At 43.8% G+C, this 7,323-nt stretch overlaps 1 long non-coding RNA gene across 1 annotated transcript; it reads right to left on the bottom strand.

Annotated features, from left to right (window-relative positions):
- Positions 1-5,631: 5,631 nt before the first annotated feature.
- Positions 5,632-7,068, bottom strand: LOC123446537. Its single transcript, XR_006631399.1, has 3 exons — positions 6,880-7,068; positions 6,705-6,749; positions 5,632-5,808 (listed from the first exon to the last, which is right to left on the bottom strand). It is a non-coding gene; the product is annotated as an uncharacterized LOC123446537 (long non-coding RNA).
- Between the last annotated feature and the right edge of the window lie 255 nt (positions 7,069-7,323).

The raw sequence follows: 7,323 nt of genomic DNA, 5'->3' as shown, positions 1-7,323 counted from the left end.
ATCTTCCCCCACACAGCCCAACCAGCCCACCTAAGTATATCTAACCCTAGGGCACAATCGGAGCCGTCCGATCGAGATCGAAGGGCTCGAAAACGCCCCAACCCCCCTCAAACTTAACCCTAGACCCCCTTTCTATAAATCGATGGCCTCCCATGCCTAATTTGGCCTTCTCCCACTTCCACCTCGAGCTCCGCACCGAGCTGCCACAACCTCGCAACTTGGCGCCGCCCTAAAGGGTCGTCCGCCAACTGGGCCGCTGCCAGCCATCACGGCAGCCAACACGCACCCGCCACCTTGCCATCCAACCACCAGACTATCCCCGTGCGGCTGCGGCCCACAGACCCCATAGCAGGCCCGCCCGCGGCTCGAACCACATCAGCCGCCCCGAGCGCTCCATATCGGGAGAGAAGATCTCGATCCAGAGCACCAGTAGACGCCGGTAGGCGGATTCCTTGTCGCCAGCTTCGCCCCTCGCTAGAGACCACCCCGCCGTGTCATTCCTCCGCCGTCGTGTGCGCACGTGCCGCCGGCTAGCTCACGCGCCGGAGTCATCGACCATGCAGCTATGCCCCCACGTCCATGTGGCCTCGATCTCACCCTACCGTGCTACCATGGCCGTCGTGGGAGCTTGCTGCTGCGCCGTGCCCCACCACGGTCCAGGTCCGGCCACATCTGGATCGAGGCACCGACCTTCGCCGCCCCTCGTCCTCTCCGGAGGACCCCGCATGCTGCTGTCGGCCGCGTGTTGACTGCGTCGCCGCCCTGCTTCCGCTCGGCACGGGAGCGAGGAGAGGCAGGACCGAGCTAGTTTCCGCTCGCATGGACCGGATCTAAAAACTTCATACGTGTAAAATGCTTACAATTTTGTGTAGTTTCACAATATCCAACTTTCAACCATGTTAAAAATATTTAACTTGTTTTTTTCATTTAGTTCGCATAAATGCCATGTTAAAATGATTCATTTCATAACTAATTAACCATAGCTCCGATTAAAATGATCCACATATGTAACTTAGCTAAAAAATGTGTAGAACAACATAATGACATTTATTTTCCTGTTTAACAACTCTAAAATTTTGATATAGGCACAACAGTACCGAATCTTGATTTGCTTGTGGGCAATTTGCGGAATTGTTAGTCGTTTTTCCGGACTCATTTAAACTTGCCTAGTTTTTCATGTAGTTTCATAATATCTTGTGCATCCATGTTTTAACATGCTGGTGACTCTCGTTTGCATACATTTTGTATTCATGACATATTATCTTTGTTGATCATATCTTTTAGACCGTAGCTTCGTTTCAAATGATCTTTATATGTAAATCGACTAGAATAACATGTAGAATCACATGATCCACTTTATTTTTCGGTTTAATAAATATAAAATGTGTTTAGATCAGATCTGGACCAATTTCGAAATTAACATATGGGTCATTTCGGAAATGCTTTATTTTGTTTCTGACCTCATTTAAAATGCCTTGATAGTGTAGTTTATTTATGCTTCACCTCTTGCCATGTTTAACAACATTTAATATTGTCGGGTACCTAAACGGTTGTGAAATAAGTAATTCAAGTGTGGAGTTTCATCAACATGCAACTCGTTGCATATTGAGCTTCACTTGATGTTTAGGATTTGATTGTTGTGCTTTGTAATGTCATGTAAAATTATATGGACATGCATCATAATTGCTTGCACATCATCTCATGAATATGTGTGGTGTTATCGTGTGTTGATTGTTATTTTCGGGTTGCCTCTTCTCGATAGAGTTCCGCAAGCGTGTCGAGGTGTCAGGATTAGTTCGACCACGTTGGTTCGTCTGCTTCACGGATTTGTTCCTCTTCCAAGTGGGATCACAGGCAAGATGATCATTTCCCTAGATACCATTACTATTATTGTCATTCTAGTTATCTCGTTTCTTTTGCTATGTCTCGTTGCCTACCACTTAAATGTCATCCTCCCAACATTGCCATGAAAATCCTATAACCCTTCCACGACCCAGCAAACCCTTGTTTGCCTATGTTACCACCCGCTCAGCTTTTTTATAGCATTGCTAGTTACATGTGTAGTTGTTTCCATGTGAAAACATGGGTTCCTTATTGTATCACCATATTATTTCTATTTAATTTAATTCACCTATATACCTGGTAAAAGTTGGAAGGCTTGGCCTTTTGGCTAGGTGTTTTATTTCGCTTTTGCCGCCTTAGTTTCGGCTATCGGTGTTAAGTTCCGTATTGAGTGCTCCTAACATGCTTGGATTTGTTATCAGGGCCCCTTGATTTTTATTTTTGGGATAAAACTCTTCCGCAAGGCCCAACATTGGTACTACATTTGCCAAATAACTAATAAAATTGCACAGGGACCTGCCGACCCCCGTGGATAATGAATCAACTCCCGGGCCAGTGCTCCGCATGAGTGTTGGTCCACCTTCATAGCAGTCGGGAGTCCCACCTCGGGGCAACTCAAGGCATTTTCAAGCCCTCGTCCACTTTGCATAGACGGTTGATGCCCGTAGATAGAGAGCGCACGACTTTAGATGTGGATCTAGCTCACCGGGCGGCCTTGCTGGATTTGTTTTACCTTTCTCGAACATCTTGTGCAAGGGATTACGAGGATGCTTTGGGCTATCTCGAGGTTGAGGTTTTCCACCAGGAATTCGAGGAGATCATGGGTTTTCCGTAGTCGAGGTTCCGACGCAGGTTGTGGTATTTTGAGATGGACTAGTTGTAGCACCCCTCCAGGGTTAAATCTTTCTGAGAGTCGTGCCTGTGGTTATGTGGTAACTTGAAAACTTTTGTCTAACATCGGTTCTAGATAACTTGACGTAAAATTAATTAAAATATGTCAACTATGTACGTAACTATGATTGTCTCTTCTCGTGAGTTCTGCATCCGGAAGAGGACGCGGTGGGGTTATGTGTGACGTAAGTAGGTGTTCAGGACCACTTCATGATCATATTTAGGACACATCTGTTATGCATACATCTCCCCCCTTTTATTCTTGTACTCGTAAGTTAGTCACTCAAATAAATGCTTAGTTGCTTCCTGCAGCCTCACCACTTAACCATACCTCACCCATTAAGCTTTGCTAGTCTTGATAACTTTGGAAATGAGATTGGTGAGTCCCTGTAGCTCACAGATTACTACAAGAATAGTTCCAGGTACAGGTAAAGCGATACTTTGATGTTAGCGCGATGATTGAGCTATTTGCAGTTTATTCTACTTCTTCATCATAGCATGTCGGCAGCCTAGGATAGCAAGGATGGACGTAGTTCTTTTATCGTTTGTTTTCGTCCGTAGTCGGACCCTGCTCTTCTATATGGTGATTGAGTATATTGTTGTATTGTGTTATTCATGTTGTAGCATGTGATGAGTCTAAGCCAATTCCATATACTCATTTCTTTTGTACATGTACTTGCCACGATATTCATTCTTGCAAAACTACAAGATGCGCTTCTACCACTGTCGAGGCCCTCGTGCCAAAATAAGGATAGGATCGCATCTTGTGCGTTACAGCATGGGCCTAGGCCGCCACGGCCTTTGTCTGGCCCGCAGCCTCCCGCACCCCATAAGAGAAAGTGAGGGGTGGGGCGGTTAAGGATAAAGGGTCCGCCCCGACCTGCACCACCGCTCAATCCCCCACCACCGGCGCTCGCAGGGAGAAGAAAACCCAGTCGCTGGCGGTTGGAGGGAGCACAGTCTCCCTTGCATCTCCGGCGGTCAGCGGCGTGACATCCACAAGACCTCTTGGTCTGAGGAAGAAGTTACGACAATGGGGGTGTGACGAGCAACGCTGAAACCAAGGCTCACCGGAGCCCACGAGCCGGCGCGAAGAATGGGGCGGCGGTCACAGCGCGCCCGAAGAGGCAGCCAAATCGCCTCTCTACGGGGCTGCTCAAGCCCATGGCCATCTCCGGCTGAGGGGAGTGGTCATGTCGGCTCCCTCCTTCTCGGCTCTGAGGCGGTGGACCACGGGGAGAGTGACCACGGCCACGCTAGGGCGCAAGAGGCGAGGCCATGGCGTGAGCGGTGGTCGGGCGGATGGGTGCAGCGCGGCGCGACGGTCAGGCGGAGTGGACAGGCTCGGATCGCCATGGTGACCACGACATGGCACTTCCGGCCACGGAGCGGGTGGGCGCGGCCATGGGTGGCCATGGCCTGGGGGTGTGGCCGATTACCAGCGTCCGCGTTGCGGAGGACGTGCAACCGCGTTGGGCGGCTGGGTCATGGCGAGATGGCCAGGGACATTGGTGCCCCGATTCCATCCTTTCTCTCTTGCCGATCTTAGCCTAATTGCTCCGTGGAAGAGACGTGGTGATAACGTGTTTGAAATCTAAACTATCTTATTTCATAGACAATCACAATATATATACAAGGAAACGGACACGAAGGAAGGAATGTGTCCGTTCGATGGGGCGTGAGGGAGCGTTGTGACAGTTGATGAAACAACCGCACTAGAGATTACATAAGGAGGACTATCCCTTTAATTAAGAGAACTAGTCGCCAACCCGTGCATTTGCACGGCTAGGTTTTTTTTATACATTTTAAATTTCACAACATTATATAATGATTTTAGTAATCAATAATTAATTCAATATTTGAATTTAGGTACATTTCTTTCTTTGCAAAGTTGGCTTAAAATGTGACGTTTGTAAGCTTATAGTACAATGTTCCCTCGTCGATAAATTCGTGAGCACCTCCATTATGTGAGGATTTGCATTCAGGTCTTATTCATTGAATAAAATTAACTCTAAATAAATAAATTATGGAGTTAAATCACATGGACATCAGAAAAATAATGAATGGCATACATGGTATGGACTGGAGCTAGATCAATCCTGATAAACACTGATTGTAAATCATATATTGTGCAAATTAAATTAATGAAATAATAGCGAGGGAGCAAAAACACATTGATGACAATTGATGAAAAATACCTAATTCTATAATTGCGTATGAGAGAATATTATAAAAATCATGCAACTCTAATATTTGTGGATGTCAAGAATTGTTTTTGGACAGTCCACATGATTTAATTACTAATGCAAGTGATTAGAAATATAATGTTATTTTTGCACAAATTTATTATATGATCGTAGCAAAATTCTTACTTCCTAATTTTATGTAAATTACTTATACACCAAATTTGTGCAAGCATGCATTTTCCATGTCAAACTTTTGATATAATGAGTTCGATTAATTTGTGAATCATAGTACGCAGAATGAGTTATGTTGCTCTCGTACATTCCAAATGTCAAACTAAAATGAATTTCTGTTGTTAGATCATGTTTAGATCAACATAAAGAAAACTATGAAACAAAATTCATGTGTGGTTGTCTCTCATCGTGTCTCATCGCAATGATCTCATCGTGTCTCATGGCGCTTTTGGTAAGAGAGACGGACCAATCCATTCTTTCCCCATATAAATTATGTCTACAATTGAAAAAAGCTGCATATGAAAACAATAGATATGGTACATGAATAAAATGAAATAGTATATACTAATCTAGTTTATAGAGCGTTTCCGATCAACATTAACTCCATGTCCAAACTCAATATAGCACAAATTCTAATTCTAATGGGACTAATATATACCTTTCAATCCATTAATTACAGCAAAAATGTATATGTGTGCATACAAATGATTAGCAAGGAAAACCATCAAGAATACAATACGAACCAGCTCCGAAGTAACAGCAAAAACTATATGACCAGCGATACCTACAACCCAACACGGGCGCCCTTGTCGCCACATTTCTCAAGGACATCTTCTCTTCCGTGCAACTCATTGCGACCTCCAGGCCACACCAATCTCTAGATGCATTGGACATAACTCGAATTAGAATATGTTCTTCCAATAAGAGTAGCCCAGATTATTGAAATGTCAATTAATTAGATTTTACATCTGAACCTACATACATTTAGTTTAGGTAGTAGCAACATATTCAGAATTAGTTTAATTGTAGGGTTAGAGTATAAACTTCTCTGTATGTATGTGACGGGATAAATCCAGACATAATCAGTTCCTTGCAAAATTTAATCCTAGGGGACCAAAGGATTCTTTACAATGCCTGGGTGCAATCAGCATGGTACACAACACAATATGTAAATACTGGTTGAGAGCAACACACAAACGCGATTGGAAAGTTAAGAGATGACACAAAAATTGGTCACCTCCCAGTGTAGATGGGGAGGAAGTCGACCCAGGCGTAGAGGCCACGGTCATGCATAGGCTGCTTCTCCACCTTCAGCCATGACACAAATTCTGAGTTGCAATCGTGACACGAATCCTATCTTGAAGCCTCGGCACCGATCTATCAAGGATAAAATTCGGAATATGCTCGGCTGCAAATTTCCTCCATAATAGATCGTCTTCCTTTTTTAGTTTTTAAACCCGCATGCATGGCAGACTGTCAAGGAGGAGGCCATTGTATATTTTCTTTTCAGAAGATATTGTCTTTTGGGAATCATGCAACGGGCACCTATGTGTCTCCCTATGCAATAGATAAAGCGGATTGAGAAAATATTTTATCCTTTAGAATAAACGTGTGTAATATAAATTAGTATATCAAAGTAATAAATTAATATATGCAGTTATTATGAAGGTCCACCAGATGTATAGCTATTAAAATCTATAGTTTCTAATGTAATAAAATAGACAGATAGACAAATAAACAAATAAAAGAACACAAATTTTCGAAGATTCGTACTTGTAGTTTTGCCTCTAGAAGCGGCTACCAAATCCAAAGCTTTAGCTGAAAAAGAAGAGTATAGAACAGTGATAACCAAAAGGTTCTTGGGTAGTTTGTAAGCAGGGTATTCATTATAATCAGTGGAATGAAAAATTGTTCTAAAAATGTTTGGACGTGAAGACGATTCTCAAACCTGCATGATGACATGAACGGACAGAGACAACCTTGGCACCCCCAATGAGAGAAGGTTGACCTGGGATGATGTTGCAAACTGACAGGATGTGTAATAATTCATACAGTATAAGCTAACCTCATGGACATAGTTGTGCTTCAACCCAAACTCCATGATGTGTCCAAATATTTGTACGTGAGAAGATTTGGGATTCAACCTGTGGAGAGTATATAGAGTTATAAACACGATCTATTCCAACGTAGAAGTTGCGCTCGACTGACCTGAACATGCACGTACATAACCTCAAGATCAAACATGCACTTGTTCAATCTTTTTGGTGAGACCGCAACCCACGCGAATACAGTTTCTTTATCTCAGGAAAACAGATTCCATATCAGAGGGTGGGAGAGCGAAGATGCCAAGAAGGATGCGCTGCTTCCAGCTGCAGCAGCTTACACCTACAAC

This window comes from Hordeum vulgare, chromosome 4H (genome assembly GCF_904849725.1).
Source record: "Hordeum vulgare subsp. vulgare chromosome 4H, MorexV3_pseudomolecules_assembly, whole genome shotgun sequence".
Taxonomy (NCBI): domain Eukaryota; kingdom Viridiplantae; phylum Streptophyta; class Magnoliopsida; order Poales; family Poaceae; genus Hordeum; species Hordeum vulgare.
This window is presented reverse-complemented; position numbering and strand designations above follow the sequence as displayed.